The sequence below is a fragment of the Mobula birostris genome, chromosome 26 (assembly GCF_030028105.1).
Source record: "Mobula birostris isolate sMobBir1 chromosome 26, sMobBir1.hap1, whole genome shotgun sequence".
NCBI classification, from domain to species: Eukaryota; Metazoa; Chordata; class Chondrichthyes; order Myliobatiformes; family Myliobatidae; genus Mobula; species Mobula birostris.
Window position 1 is genome coordinate 29,516,153 of NC_092395.1, and position 15,321 is coordinate 29,531,473.

Genomic DNA, 15,321 nt, shown 5'->3' on the forward strand with positions numbered 1-15,321 from the left:
GCTGCCCACAGGGAGGTAAGCTCAGAGCATTTAACTTCCTGAGATATGGCAGTGTGGCAAAATTCAGGTCTATCACTGTCTGGGTTGTCCATGAGTGTCACTATACCCTTGATGTTGGATATCACATTAGGAATGGAAAGTAGATGAATGGCCATTGCACACCATTTGCAACATGAAATCGAAGAATCAAAGTCCTGGACCTGTGGAATGGGAGCCCAGGTCAACTGAAGGCTGACATAGGTTGACAGTTGCAACGTGGTATGTACACATGCATACTATGTCATCACTCCAATTTTCTCAATCTTCCTCTCAGATTTATTGCTCTTCACCTCCAACTAGTTTCCTATTGGTGTGAAGTTAACTTGTGGGATGAATATAAAACTGTGCAAACTACATCACCCTCACTCTCAAACTAAAATCATTTCAACCTCTGTATTAAGTTGCAGTGCACAGAAAACATCTGTGTATGTGGACTGGTTTAAGATGGCAGTGGTGAAGCACAGCAATGACCTGCCAGCAGCAAACACAACTATTAACTACTTTATTACGTACACTTTTCCCCAAAAATGATCACTGGCATCAATAGCCTGTAACTTCCCTTTTGCGGAGTTGAGGTGGTAGGGCCTGAGAGCGAGGAACGACCTTCTGTTTGGCCGATTTAAATGTCGGACCAGATTGGAAAGGTCAGGTAAGGGCCGATTCAAGCCGTCGAGGCCTAGGCCCAGGCCCAAAAGTGTATTGAAGCGGTAGGGCCTGGGTTCGAGAGCTGGGAACAACCTGAGGTTTGACCGATTTAAGCACCGGACTGGTTTGAAAAGGTCAGGGTGCCGGGACCGGAGGCAAGGGATAGGTTCAGCTTGCTGCTTCCTAAGTTGACTCGTCTCTGCACTGAACTGAATCTGCAGACTGCAACTTACGGGATCCTGGATTGGCTGGGACTGGCTTCGTGGCTGTGGACTCACTTTTGTGAATTTCATTTCTGAATGTTATTTGCTTACTTTTATTGTTTGCACAATTTGTTTTTTCTCTACACATTGAGTGTTTGATGGTCTTTTTTTTAATGTTTCATGGCTGTCTGTAAGGAGACAAATCTCTGAGTTGTATATTGTATACATTGATAATAAATTAACTTTAAACTTTGAACCATGGGAGGTTAAGCTTTAATTCATCATCTGCGTTCATTGCAGCGCATTAGAGAAAAGGCCTTACACTTAACATCTGCACATCAAAGGTCCATTTAAACCTCTCCCTGTTGTATATCACTGTGCTCTCCCCAGACCCAACAATAAAGGTCCACAATAAAATTCTGGAAAATCATAACATCTTTCCATAATTCAGGAAATAACTCAAAGGGAAATGCAGACATGAATAGAGAAAGTCACCATTATCTCCATTGTGCCAGGTCATGCAGTCTTTAATCTGCTGAGGAAAATATCTCAAATCTGCATGAAGTTTATGATCCACTGTCCAACAGTCATTGATATCCACCTATAATTGGTACCTCAAAACACTGTACAGGTACTGTCAATGCTGTGTCCATAAAATCCTCCAGAATCAAAAGGTAGGATGAGTGAACCAAGAGTATAACCATATAACCATAACCATATAACAATTACAGCATGGAAACAGGCCATCTTGGCCTTTCTAGTCTGTGCCGAATGCTTACTCTCACCTAGTCCTACCGAACTGCACTCAGTCCATAACCCTCCATTCCCTTCCTGTCCATATACTTATCCAATTTTTCTTTAAATTACAATATCGAACCTGCCTCTACCACTTCTACTGGAAGCTCGTTCCAAACAGCCACCACTGTCTGAGTAAAGAAGTTCCCCCTCGTGTTTGAATCTCCCCTATTCTCAATGGAAAAAAGCCTATCCACATCAACTCTATCTATCCCCCTCATAATTTTAAATACTTCTATCAAGTCCCCCCCCCCCCGCAACCTTCTACGCTCCAAAGAATAAAGACCTAACTTGTTCAACCTTTCTCTGTAACTCAGGTGTTGAAACCCAGGTAACATTCCAGTAAATCTGCTCTTACCTGCTCTTTCCTGCTCTTTGTTTCATTTGTCTGTTTTGTTTGAACTGAGCTCTACTGTCACTTCTTTGAGAATGTTTCTACTTTCAGCTGTTAAATGAAGGACTAAAAGTCCAATTCCACATGTTTTACTTAACACTTTTAAAAATGAGTAGTGTCTTCTCCCATGCCAATATCCCCAACACTGAGGCTTTAATTGAACAACTGGGTCCAACATACACGTCATATCACTTGCAGTCTGACACTAAACTGTCAAAACAGGCCATCTGCTCTGAGTTCTACCACCGCAAAGGATTACTGACAAAATTATGTTAACAATTTACAGATGTTCTTCAGAAGAACTCTGCTGACTTTTGTGAATCCCTGGCCCATGACAGCTCAAAGTTGAGAAGGAATAATTGGGAAGGCACTGCCAGCGTTGCTTCTTTCTTCAGGATCATTTAAAATTTATTAAAAACTACAGAAAGAGCACACCATCTTCAATATTAGCTCCCTTTCCCCTCATTAATCACGCCCTGTCCCACTAGTTGTCTGGATTCTTTCAAAAAAGAGTTAGCTAGAGCTCTTAAAGATAGTGGAGTGAAGGGATATGGGGAGAAGGCAGGAAAAGGGTACTGATTGTGGATGATCAGCCATGATCACAGTGAATAGTGGTGCTGGCTCAAAGGGCTGAATGGCCTACTCCTGCACCTATTGTCTATTGTCTATCGTCTATTGTCTATAGTGTCAGAGACTGTAGGACCTCCATTGGTTTCATTACTCACCTCAGAATCCACAGAACCAAAAGTGATTACCAACCAAATTTTTAGAGCCTACCCAACTTACTGAGTATTGAGTTATTCTTAAGTTTATCAATCCAGTGTAAACTGAATAACTGAATGATAATTCTGGAATATTTGTTATTCATCTTGCTCATGGATATCTTTTTCCTTGGGATTGAGGATGACTTCCAGTTCTGACCGTTTTGGGGTGGATGATGAGACCAAGTTTCTGCCATATATGAGACAGGAATTGTTTAACTATGTGGGCAGTTTGTTCCACTGTTTATGCAGAACTGCTGTGTCCTCCCAATGAAGAGACCTGAGATTATTGGTATCATCTCAAATGTACCACCTCCATTTTCAACAGTCATCGGCTAGGTATCCTCATGAATTGCTGAGGATTTTTCACTTTTTCAAGAAGCTTTTGAAGTTTTCCTTTGTCCTTTATAATCTCTTCTTGTAATAGAATGCCTGTTTTGGGATGTTTAGCACGCTAACATTTTGATGAAGGGTCTAGGCCCAAACATTGATAGTTTGCATTCTGATGAAGGATTTTGGCCTGAAATGTCGTCTGCTTGTTCCCCTCCACAGATGCTGCTTGGTTTGCTGAGTTTCTCCAGCATTTTCTGTGTGGTACAAACAGCTTCTTCTGCCATTGAAGTGCAATTGCTTTACAGTGCCAGTGATCATCAATTGGGGTTCAATTCCTGTGGTTATCTATAAGGAGCTTGTATATTCTCCCCATGATCATGTGCAGCTCCTCTGATTTCCTCCCACATTCCAGAGATGCTCGGTCAGGGTTAGCATGAGTAAGTTGGGCGCGTGCTATGTTGGCGCTGGTAACGTGGTGACACTTACAGGCTGCCCCCAGCATAGTCCACGCTGACTAGATTTGACACAATTGACACATTTCACTGTGGGATTCAATGTTTTGATGTACACATGACAAATAAAGCTAATCTTTAAAAGAATCTTTAAAAATGTATGCAACTCCATACATTTCACTTATTTCACCATAGTACTGACATTATTCAAGTATATTTCTTCAAAAATGCTTCATACCTGTAAATTGTGGACTCCTGCGTCTTTCTCGAAACAAATAAAAGGAAATGGTTTCTTTGCAATTATTTATAGAGAAAGAAAATTCAGTGATGTCATGATTTCAACAAACATAATGAAAATGCATCCCTTTTATAACTATTTCATCTCACAATGAATGTGAAATCTTACACAGTTTAAATGCACAAACTGAGCAATAACAATGCTAGGAATTTTATTATTAAAATTGATAATGAAAGCCAATAATACATGTACTGTACTAGCAGGACATATATACAGTTGAAAATTTTCTGAACAATGCCAACCATAACACTGAAATTAATTGTTTTTTTATTAAGGAAATAGATACGATTGCAGCATAATCACTGTTAATTATTCTGATATGCAGGAAAATAATAGAGGCAACTCTTCATTTTTTGTAGTAAAACATCCACATCATAAATTGATTAGCTTTTCCATAATTGCAAAGATTCAAACTTTTTATTGCTATTAACATTTGTGAAAAATATAATCTTGGATACTTATAACCAATAAGTCACTGACTTCAGCATTAGCACAATGAAATGCTACAGCACAGGAATAAACCCTCTGGCCCACAAAGACTGTGCCAGCAACGATGCTAATCCCAGTTGCCTGCACATGGTTCCTATCCCTCTGTCTGCTGCCTGTTCATGTGTTTATCCAAACGTCTCTTAAACAGTGACATTATATCTGCTTCTACCACCTCCTCTGTTAATGCATTCCAGGCACCTATTGCTCTCAATGTAAAAAAAACTTGCTTTGCATCTCTCCTTTAATCTTTCTATCTTCCACTTTAAACCTAGGACCTTGAGTATTCTACATTGCCACCGGGGTTGGGGGTGGGGGGGTGGAATCTGAATATCTATCTCTATCTCACGTGATTTTATGTAGTACTTCTGTCAATTGACCCCTGAACCTCTGATTCTCTAGGAAAAGCAATCCAGATTTGTCTGAACTCTCCTTATAGCCAATAAAATCCAGGCAACATTCTGGAAAACCTCTTCTGCACCCTCTCCAAAGCCTCCATAGTATCATAACCAGAACTGCTCTAATGTACACCCAGAGGTCCACTAAGAGCATCAGGACAATAGTATTTATCTGCATATGGTTGATGCATAAGCAGATAACCAGATCTTTTTTTAAACAGCATAGGGGCTTCCAGAGCTTCAACTTATTCAACAGTTTTGTCTTGGAAAAAAGTTTGAGAAGATTATTAAAAGAGAACCAGAATTTATGGAATGGATGTGATTTCACTGTCCGTGAATTAACGGTACAGGATCAGAGAAAATATAATAGCAACTCAAAGTTGCAGTAGGGCTTGGGTTCCTTATGCAAAAACAATTTGCATCCCTTTACTTATAAAAATTTGGAGCTCAGGAAAAGGATCATATTAATGACATTAGAAAATGAGAAACTTAGCAAGACAAACAACAGGAATTCTGCAGATGCTGGAAATTCAAGCAACACACATCAAAGTTGCTGGTGAACGCAGCAGGCCAAGCAGCATCTGTAGGAAGAGGTGCAGTCGACGTTTCAGGCCGAGGCCCTTCGTCAGGACTTCTGTAGGAAGAGGTGCAGTTGACGTTTCAGGCCGAGACCCTTCATCAGGACCCTTCGTCCTGACGAAGGGTCTCGGCCTGAAACGTCGACTGCACCTCTTCCTACAGATGCTGCTTGGCCTGCTGCGTTCACCAGCAACTTTGATGTGTGTAACTTAGCAAGACATATAACTGGCAAATAGATGGCTTATCCCACCACAATTTAAATAACACCAGCAAAATAAACCTTATCCACAGCATATAATTGACATAATGTCATTATATATAATTAATGTCTTTTCATTTTCATATACATTTGTGATATAGACAGGCGATATGCATTTTAAAGTTGTGTGCAGATTGTGCTAAATTTTGCACAATTCATGCACTCCTTTTATGTTTGCATGTGATATCACTCCTAACAAACTCTTTTTGAGAAAGTTACTTTTCAAAGCCTTGTACCTTTTATTTATTTAGAAATACAGCTCAATATCAGGCCCTTCTGGCCCAACGAGTCTGCCGGGACCAATTACATCCATGTGACCAATTAACCTCTTTGGAATGTGGGAGGAAAGCAGAGCCTTCAGGGGAAAACCACACAGTCACAGAGAGAATTTACAAACAGCAGCGGAGTTGAATCCGGGTCGCTGGCTTTGTAATAGTGTTACACTAACCACTGCACTACCTTGCTGCCCCTTTCTTACATAGAAGTTTCCATCCCTTTGCTCATTGTTTGCAGTCAACAGTTCAGCTCAGAAATACACTCAACTATATCAAAAATATCAGATACCTTTGAAGTTCCTTTACTTGAAAAAACATTTGAAGCTGCAGTGTTGTGGACATAGTACTTGGTACTTTGTAGTGCCAGGATCCGCTTGCCATACACCAAAATCCATCCATGTAACAGGAATGGAAAGTTAACCTTCTGGCTAAGAAACCTTTCTCCTGTACTGCCCAGTGAACTTGCATGAATGCCAAGAAGGCAAGAAGATCATGACAAATTATCCTCAAACACGAGGAAAATGCCTTTAATCTGCTTTCATCTTATCTTCAAAAGGAAAGTCAATTCATGGGTGTCAAAATCTCTAGAAATTGTCAGTGTGTTTATGTGGTATTTCAAGAGTGGAGCAGTTACGGGAATCCCTCTGAAATAAAAGGGAGGTGGTAGAGAGAAACAACAAATGCTGGACCATGAAAATATTTTTGATCTTACTCATTCTATTTGATTTCCTTAAGTGTATCAGATAGATCATAATCAACTTCAGTGTAATTGTGCAAAGATTGGAGGCAACAAAATCACATCTGATACATACTCTTAACTAATTTTAGGAACATTATTTAACTAATTTATTTATTAGGATCTGAGTATTAATGGCAAGGCATTGTCTCACCCCAAGTTGCCCTTGGGAAAATGGTGGTGAGCCCGCAGTGGTGAAGGTGCTTCCATAGGGCTCTTGGGGATGTAGTTCAAAGAGTTAGACCAAGGGATAATAGAGTGATGGTGACATATTTCCAAGTCAAGATACTGCACAACAGAGAAGTGAACCAGCAAGAAGTGATGCTTCCCTTGTCGTTTTTGGAAGGAGAGATTACACATTTGGGATACTCTGTTGAAATAGCCTAGGCAAATAATTGTTCTGCATTTTGAAGATGTTACACACGACAGCTACTCTGCATTAGTGATGTGAGAATTAATGAAAAGGGTGATGCATGGTGTGCCAACGAAGCAGATTCTTTGCTTTGGACAGTATTTAGCTTCTTGACAATTACTTGAACAGTACTCATCCAGGCATGTAGAGAGTATTTCATCAGGGAGTAACTCTGACTTACATACTGTAGACGGTGCAACGGCTTTGGGACGGCAGCTGAATTAGTTACTGCAGAATCCCCACCCTCTAATCTGTTGTTATGGGCAAGATATTTAAGTGGCTGATCCAGTGGAGGTTCTGTTCATGGAGACTCCCAGAATCTTGATGGTGGTGGTCTGTCCAGTGATAATAGTGCCAGTGAATGTCAGGTATACAGTGGCATGCAAAAGTTTGGGCACCCCTGGTCAAAATTTCTGTTACTCTGAATAGCTAAGTGCGTAAAAGATGACCTGATTTCCAAAAGGCATAAAGTTAAAGATGACACATATCTTTAATATTTTAAGCAAGATTACTTTTTTATTTCCATCTTTTACAGTTTCAAAATAACAAAAAAGGAAAAGGGCCCGAAGCAAAAGTTTGGATACCCTGCATGGTCAGTACTTAGTAACCCCCCCTTTGGCAAGTATCACAGCTTGTAAACACTTTCTGTAGCCAGCTAAGAGTCTTCCAATTCCTGTTTGGGGGATTTTCGCCCATTCTTCCTTGCAAAAGGCTTCTAGTTCTGTGTGATTCTTGGGCCGTCTTGCATGCACTGCTCTTTTGAGGTCTATCCACAGATTTTCGATGATGTTTAGGTCAGGGCACTGTGAGGGCCATGGCAAAACCTTCAGCTTGCGCCTCTTGAGGTAGTCCATTATGGATTTTGAGGTGTGTTTAGGATCATTTTCCTGTTGTAGAAGCCATCCTGTTTTCATCTTCAGCTTTTATACAGATGGCGTGATGTTTGCTTCCAGAATTTGCTGGTATTTAATTGAATTCATTCTTCCCTCTACGAGTGAAATGTTCCCTGTGCCACTGGCTGCAACACAAGCCCAAAGCATGATCGATCCACCCCTGTGCTTAACAGTTGGAGAGGTGTTCTTTTCATGAAATTCTGCACCCTTTTTTCTCCAAACATACCTTTGCTCATTGTGGCCAAGAAGTTCTATTTTAACTTCATCAGTCCACAGGACTTGTTTTCAAGATGCATCAGGCTTGTTTAGATATTCCTTTGCAAACTTCTGACACTGAATTTTGTGGTGAGGACACAGGAAAGGTTTTCTTCTGATGACTCTTCCATGAAGGTCATATTTGTGCAGGTGTCGCTGCACAGCAGAACAGTGCACCACCACTCCAGAGCCTGCTAAATCTTCCTGAAGGTCTTTTACAGTCAAACGGGGGTTTTGATTTGCCTTTCTAGCAATCCTATGAGCAGTCCTCTCGGAAAGTTTTCTTAGTCTTCCAGACCTCAACTTGACCTCCACCATTCCTGTTAACTGCCATTCCTTAATTACATTACGAACTGAGGAAATGGCTACCTGAAAACACTTTGCTATCTTCTTATACCCTTCTCCTGCTTTGTGGGCATCAGTTATTTTAATATTCAGAGTGCTAGGCAGCTGCTTAGAGGAGCCCATGGCTGCTGATTGTTGGGACAAGGTTTGAGGAGTCAAGGTATTTATAAAGCTTTGAAATTTGCATCACCTGGCCTTTCCTAATGATGATTGTGAACAAGCCATAGCCCTAACAAGCTAATTAAGGTCTGAGACCTTGGTAAAAGTCATCTGAGAGCTCAAATCTCATGGGGTGCCCAAACTTTTACATGGTACTCCTTTCCTTTTTTTCACTCTAAAAATGTACAAAACAAAAATAATACACGAATCTTGCTTGAAATGTCAAAAAGAATGTTTCATCCTTAACTTCATGACTTTTGGAGATCAGTTCATCTTCTACTCACTTAACTATTCAAAGTAACAGAAATTTTGTCTGGGGTGCCCAAACCTTTGCATGCCACTGTAGGTGTTTTATTTTTCTGGTTGGAGATCACCTTTCTTTCTGGACAAGCTACTTGCCAGTACAGGCCTGAGTGCTGCCTAAACCTTCCTGCATCCATTTCCGAAGAGGTGCGTGTGAAATGAACATTGTAGAATCATGCCTTAAGTTTATGGTGCAAAGAATTGATGAAGCAGTGATGATGGTTGGAAGTTGGAGACTGTTCTATTAAATTCCTGCAGTGATATTCTGGGATTAGGGTGATCAACCTCCAACAATCATGATCATCTTCCTTAGCAAGTGTTAGAATTCTGTTCCGTTGAACTCCTGCAGTGGTATTTTGGGATTAGGGTGATCAACCTTCAACAATGACGATTATCTTCCTTAGTAAGTGACAGAATTCTTGCCATTGCAGTGTCTTCTTAATGCCCATTGCTTTCAGTTTTTGAAGTAATTTTTGATACCGCACTCTGTTGTCTGAGTGATCATGTTGAGACTCAGAGTATCGAGTAGATTTTTGGTGATTAGGCGTCACTTGATGGCACTGTTAATTATAGCCTCCATCAGTTTGTTGATGATTGAGAGTAGATTAGATTTGTCCTGCTTTCACTATACACTCCACAATCATTTATCATGTAATTTGTTCAGTGTATCCAATAACTTCCAGTGCATTTTCCTCCTTTTAAATATAGTTCCCTGATTCTCGAACTCGTGGAGATCCTTATGATATAATTAAGGTTCAATGTATTTAGTTCCGTAACGATGGCCCAGAATTCCCTGGAAGCAATCAGCTACCAGAATTTGCCACTTCCCTACTTGCTAATCCCAAACCTACCTTGGAAATAGAAAAAAACTGGAAGTGCTGAAATGTGAAATAATGTAGATTCTGGAAAGGTCAGGTAGCATCTGTGGAAAGAGAAACAGTTAATGCTTCAGGTCCGAGACCCTGCATTAGAACTTACTTTGTCTGGATGCTGCAGAGAGAAGTTCTTCCCTAGGGAAGCTGTGCTGATTCTGAACTCCCATGGTGAGGTTGTAATAAGCCCCATTCACTCACCCACCCCTGTCTGAGCCAGTCATCAGAATTACCAAAAAAGGTTTTGTGTGGTTGTGATTTTCAGTGACGTAGAAATTTACGAAAGCTATTACAAAATAGATTACTTAAACTTAAAATAAAATTTTTACAATTTAAAAAAGTGGAATCATTTATTGACATTTAAATAATAGCAACTCTGTAAAAAGTGTGGATTAACCAAACCTACCTTTCTCCTTTAGAATTTCTCTTTTCTATTTGGGTGGATTGGTCACTATTCCGTTACCAGGTCTAACCGCAGGGATACCTGCATCAATATTTCCCCATCAGTAAACTGTACCATGATCTTGATTCTCTTATTATGGAAAGATACGTGCACACACATAGTGAGTGAATAAGAAAATACACCAATCTGTACTGTTGTTGCGGACCTCTGTCCCCTGCTCACTGCGTCACCCATCCGCCTCACCACCCCCTCCCCCACTGATATTGTCACATTTCTGCTGGCTTGTGATGTACGCAAATCCTTACTCTTACAGTCATATCTGATTCAAATACAACAGGCGCGGCTGTTCCAATCATTGTGCGTGCTCTTTGTAATCACCATTTGAAAGCAAGAGCTTGAATGTACACTGTACCTCACATATCCCATGGATCTCCCAAGCATTTCATGGCCATTAAGTGCTGTCACTAATTCAAGACTCAAGATAATTTAATGTCATTTCCAGAACACAAGTGCAAGGGAGAATGAAATAATTGTTACTCTGGATCCAATGCAGCGCCAATAAAACACAATAAATATAAATACATAAGCTGACTTATGTACTTAGATTGATTGTATGTCCATAAATGAAGCTAGGATGTAAATAAGGTAACTGACAAGAAATGATAAAATAGTGGTGGTTGGAAATGTGGAGGGGTTGGAGGTGTTGAACTGCCTTGGGCTGATTGGCTCAAAGTTTCTACTACTGTGTTGCTGGTGTAAAGAAGGGTGTGAGTGGTGAGAGTTCTCCTGAAGTTGATAATTATCTCCTTTGTCAGGCTGACTTTGAGGAAGAGGTTATTTGCCTGGCACAGGCCTTGAGCTCTTCCACCTCCTCTCTGTAGGCTGTCTCATTGTTGTTGGTGATGAACCTCACCACTGTCATGTCATTAGGCGGGTGTTTGGCTGTGCAGTCATGTGTGAGTGGAGTATACAACGGTGGGCTCAGCACACAGCCCTAGAGAGCATCCGTGTTGACAATGATGGTGAGGGAGGAGCAGTTATGCATCCTGATTGTCTGAGGCCTGCAGCCAATTTGCAACTGGTAAGGTCTCGTGAACAGCAGTGATAAGATAAATCGTTAATTATATTTTATGATACTTTACTCTTCAATCGCATCATGAACTGTTTTCTGTCCATCTGCACCAATGCCAAGGTGTAGGAAGTACTCTTCTTTAAAAGGGAAATGGCATTAACCCCGACATCAGCAGTGAAGACTGAAGATCAGCTTTGGATTTCCTCTGTAAGAGAGGAGGGCCTGACAGAAGGCTCTTTATAGCCATATTTTCAGATAAAAGCTCATTGCTTTATAAGTTTAATGAGCAGAAGGACAAGGCAATTCACTCTTCCTTGGGCAATGATTCACTCCATGTTACCTGGAACAAAACTTGCACGGCAGTCCAAATGTAAAATAAGGCACGTATATATTAAAAATGAAACGAAACAGGATGTGCTGGGAATACTCAGCAGGTCAAGCAGCATCTGTGAAAAAGGAAACGAAGTAAATACAGTATGTTTGAGCAGGAGTATTTGCTTTTCTTCTCAAAGACACAGCCCGAATTACTGTCCGTTCCATTGGCAATGAAATGCTTTTGGGCAATCAAAGTGGGATGTGAAAATCAGCATGTAATACCGAATGGGATTGGTGTCTCTCAGGAGTCGGCACCCAGAGGGCCCCCATATTTTATTGTGACTCCACTGAAATCTTTCAGGAGGAAGGTTGGGAAGAGAAGGAACGAATAGTGGGTTAATAACTACATGACATTATGAGGCGCATATCATGTGGAATGGTAAGTCAACCCCCAGCTCATGGTAGGTAGCTACAGGCCTTTCCATTTGATTTCTAATTCAGCACAATATAGATTAAGCCTCTATTTTGTACTATATTTGCTGAAAGCTAGATTTGAAGGGTACCCATAACAATAGAATTATTACTTCTCCTTTCTCAAGCTTCTTTGGTATCATTAAAAACCACACTTAGGTTTAAACTGATACGTGATGAGTAACATTAATCCCATTTATTCCCCACTCTGACCTTTCACTTCTCACCTGCCTATTACTTCCGTGTCCCCTCTTCCTTCCCTTTCTCCTATTGTCCACTCTCCTCTCCTATCAGATCCTTTCTTCCCCAGCCCTCGACCTTTCCCACCCACCTGTCTTCACCTATGACCTTACAGCTAGCCTCTTCCCCTCCCCCAACCTTTTTAATCAGGCATCTCCTCCCTTCTCAGCCCTGAAGAAGGGTCTCAGCCCAAAACATTGACTCTTTACTCTTGCAACACACATCAAGGTTGCTGGTGAACGCAGCGGGCCAGGCAGCATCTCTAGGAAGAGGTACAGTCGACGTTTCGGGCCGAGACCCTTCGTCAGGACCCTTCAGTTAGTCCTGACGAAGGGTCTCGGCCCGAAACCTCGACTGTACCTCTTCCTAGAGATGCTGCCTGGCCTGCTGCGTTCACCAGCAACTTTGATGTGTGTTGCTTGAATTTCCAGCATCTGCAGAATTCCTCGTGTTTGACTCTTTACTCTTTTCCATAGATGCTGTTTGACCTGCTGAGTTCCTCCAGCATTTCGTGTGTGTTGCTCTGGATTTCCAACATCTGCAGATTGCCTTGTGTTGATAATCCTAAGCAATTACGTAGCACTAAAGGAGAATCCAAACACCTCCCTATGGCATCAATTGGAACTACTGTCACTAAATTCCACTTCAATATACTGCCCGTTACCATGACGCAGAAACAATCGTAGAGTCATACTGTACAGAAACTGGCCCTTCAATCCATTTGTCCATGGTGACTACCATATATCTATCTATACTAATCCCACTAACCAGCTCTTAGAAACCAAGTTTTAATAGTAATAGTTTAACAACATCATCATCACTAACCTGGGCCATATACACAAGGTTATTGAACGTATCATTTCACTGCTTGAATGTTTTTGGCACCTTGCTTCTGACAGTGACCGTAGACATACCATTTGACTATCAGAATTTCTGGGGCTCTATAATAATGGATCTCCCTCCTCAGATCCCTATTTCAAAGTGTCCAGAGATTTGACTGACTAACAAGGTGTTTGCTCTCACCTCTGCTCACCTTACTTGTGCATGAAATGTATGAAACACGCGGAAGGGGTCTTATCTCATTTGATGATCCAGTGTACCTCTTTCTTTAATAGTTTAGGCATAGTTTCAATCAGTCAGGTAGATTTAACAGCAGCTAGTGGATCAATGGACATCCCTCCTGGCAGTAATAACACTGTTCATACTATAGCAATGAGATGGAAGCATACATTTTGTGTACAACCTGTATTAGTTCAAATAGATGTGAGTTCACACCAAACCTGGTGTGTTTTCCAAATGTGCATCTGATTTCAGAGTCAACATTGAATTGTACAGTTTCCAATAAGCGGCCATCCCAGTCACGTATATCACATTCATAACATTCAACATCTTCCCTTCTTCTCTTCTGCTATTCCTTACTTCATTCATCAGCCGCAGAAGTTCATCTGCCGCCACCTTTCAGATGACATCATGGCCAGCCGTGTCATTCAGTCCCTCACAGTCCCCAGCTATAATCACAGACTTTCCCATCTATTCTCCATCCATCCCACTTTCTCTGCAAACTGAAATCTGTTTTATTTCTAACTTTCCTGACGGAATGGCATTGATCCATCTTCACAAGAAGATTCTGCAGGTGCTGGAAGTCCAGAGTAACACACACAAAATGCCGGAGGTACTCAGCAGGTCTGGCAGCATCAATGGAAAAGAGTGAACAGTTGACATTTCAGACTGAGACCCTCCATCAGGACTTCATCTGGTTAATGTCCTGATGAAGGGTCACGGCCCGAAATATCAGCGCCATTCTTTTCCATAGATGCTGCCTGACCTGCTGAGTTCCTCCAGCATTTTGTGTGTTACCTTGATCCATTTTCTGTCTCAATGAGACTGCATGGGCTGCGGAGCAGTCCTAGTATTTCTGTTTTAATTTACCGAGCTAATTGTTTTTGTCCTTGGATATTGCAAGTTTAAAGAGTGTAAGAAGTGACATTTTACTGCTCATTCCATGTGTGACTACTTGAAAATATAGCATGCAGCTGAGTTGCATTAGGATGATTTTCTTTGAAATCTCCTTTAAATATCTTGTAACAACTGTTTCAGTTGTAAAGAGCAGAATAAGTTTGCATCTTGTAAAGTAAGCGTGTGCATTTTATGTATTAAACAGTTTCAAAGTTGTCCGAGGGTTTTGGTAGAATAGTGGTGAAAAATTAATAGGATCATTGAAACAACGTGGCTTATGCATGACTGAAGAAGTTAATTATTGTAGGAAAAATGGGCAACCTTTCCTCTGCAACTTCGTTCTCATTTAGCGTCAACTCTTTGGACAATGTTAACTGTCACCTGTCTAATAATAGTGAATAATAGTTTTTCCAGGGCTCTCTTCATTCAGCAGTCCCTTAAAATCATCTTCTTTAATGTTTAGGGCTTGCTAGATAATTTTACTAAAGCCAAGTACATGGCCAGACAATAAATGCTGGTAAAATTGTCATTATATTCTGATGTCTTTACCTTTGAATTATCAATTATAAATGTAATAATACTATTCTTGTTTTCAAATTAATAATCCGACTTATCAGTAAAAATCTTAATAAATCAGTTAGAAGGTAACACAAAATAAGCTCACATGAGCACAAATGTGACAAATATAAAAGCATTCTATAGAGTAGTATTAATACAAAGAACAAGTGACAAAGGTCAAAAAGATGATTAAAATATAAGAGAAGCGACTTCTTGAAGCCAAATCTATCAGCTACTTTCACCATGAGCAAGATTGCCATTAAAAAAAAGATTCCTTTTATTTGCAAATGAAGCTGAGAGTTTGGAAGCTAGTTTTGAACAATTATGCAAAAATAGGCATATTTAGTTTTCGTAAAGCATAGACTTTTCAATGCTCCCTTTGCATTCCCTAGGCTCTCACTACAGTATGCGTGT

The 15,321-nt window shown here is 40.6% G+C and overlaps 1 protein-coding gene across 7 annotated transcripts in view; it reads right to left on the bottom strand.

The window, feature by feature from the left end:
* The window catches only part of slc1a6 (solute carrier family 1 member 6), a 173,740-nt gene that overhangs the window by 105,291 nt on the left and 53,128 nt on the right, over positions 1 to 15,321 (bottom strand). Inside the window, exons 2-3 of one of the 7 annotated variants that reach the window (XM_072244201.1) lie at positions 10,299 to 10,376; positions 9,872 to 9,942 (exon numbers count right to left, since the gene is read on the bottom strand). The exons of 3 other annotated variants lie outside the window; for them this stretch is intronic. The gene's annotated coding sequence lies outside the window, so the exon portion shown is untranslated. Of the gene's footprint in view, positions 1 to 6,807; positions 7,462 to 9,871; positions 9,943 to 10,298; positions 10,377 to 15,321 lie in introns of those variants that run through there. 3 more of the 7 variants (XM_072244202.1, XM_072244200.1, XM_072244209.1) reach the window with 3 other exon arrangements.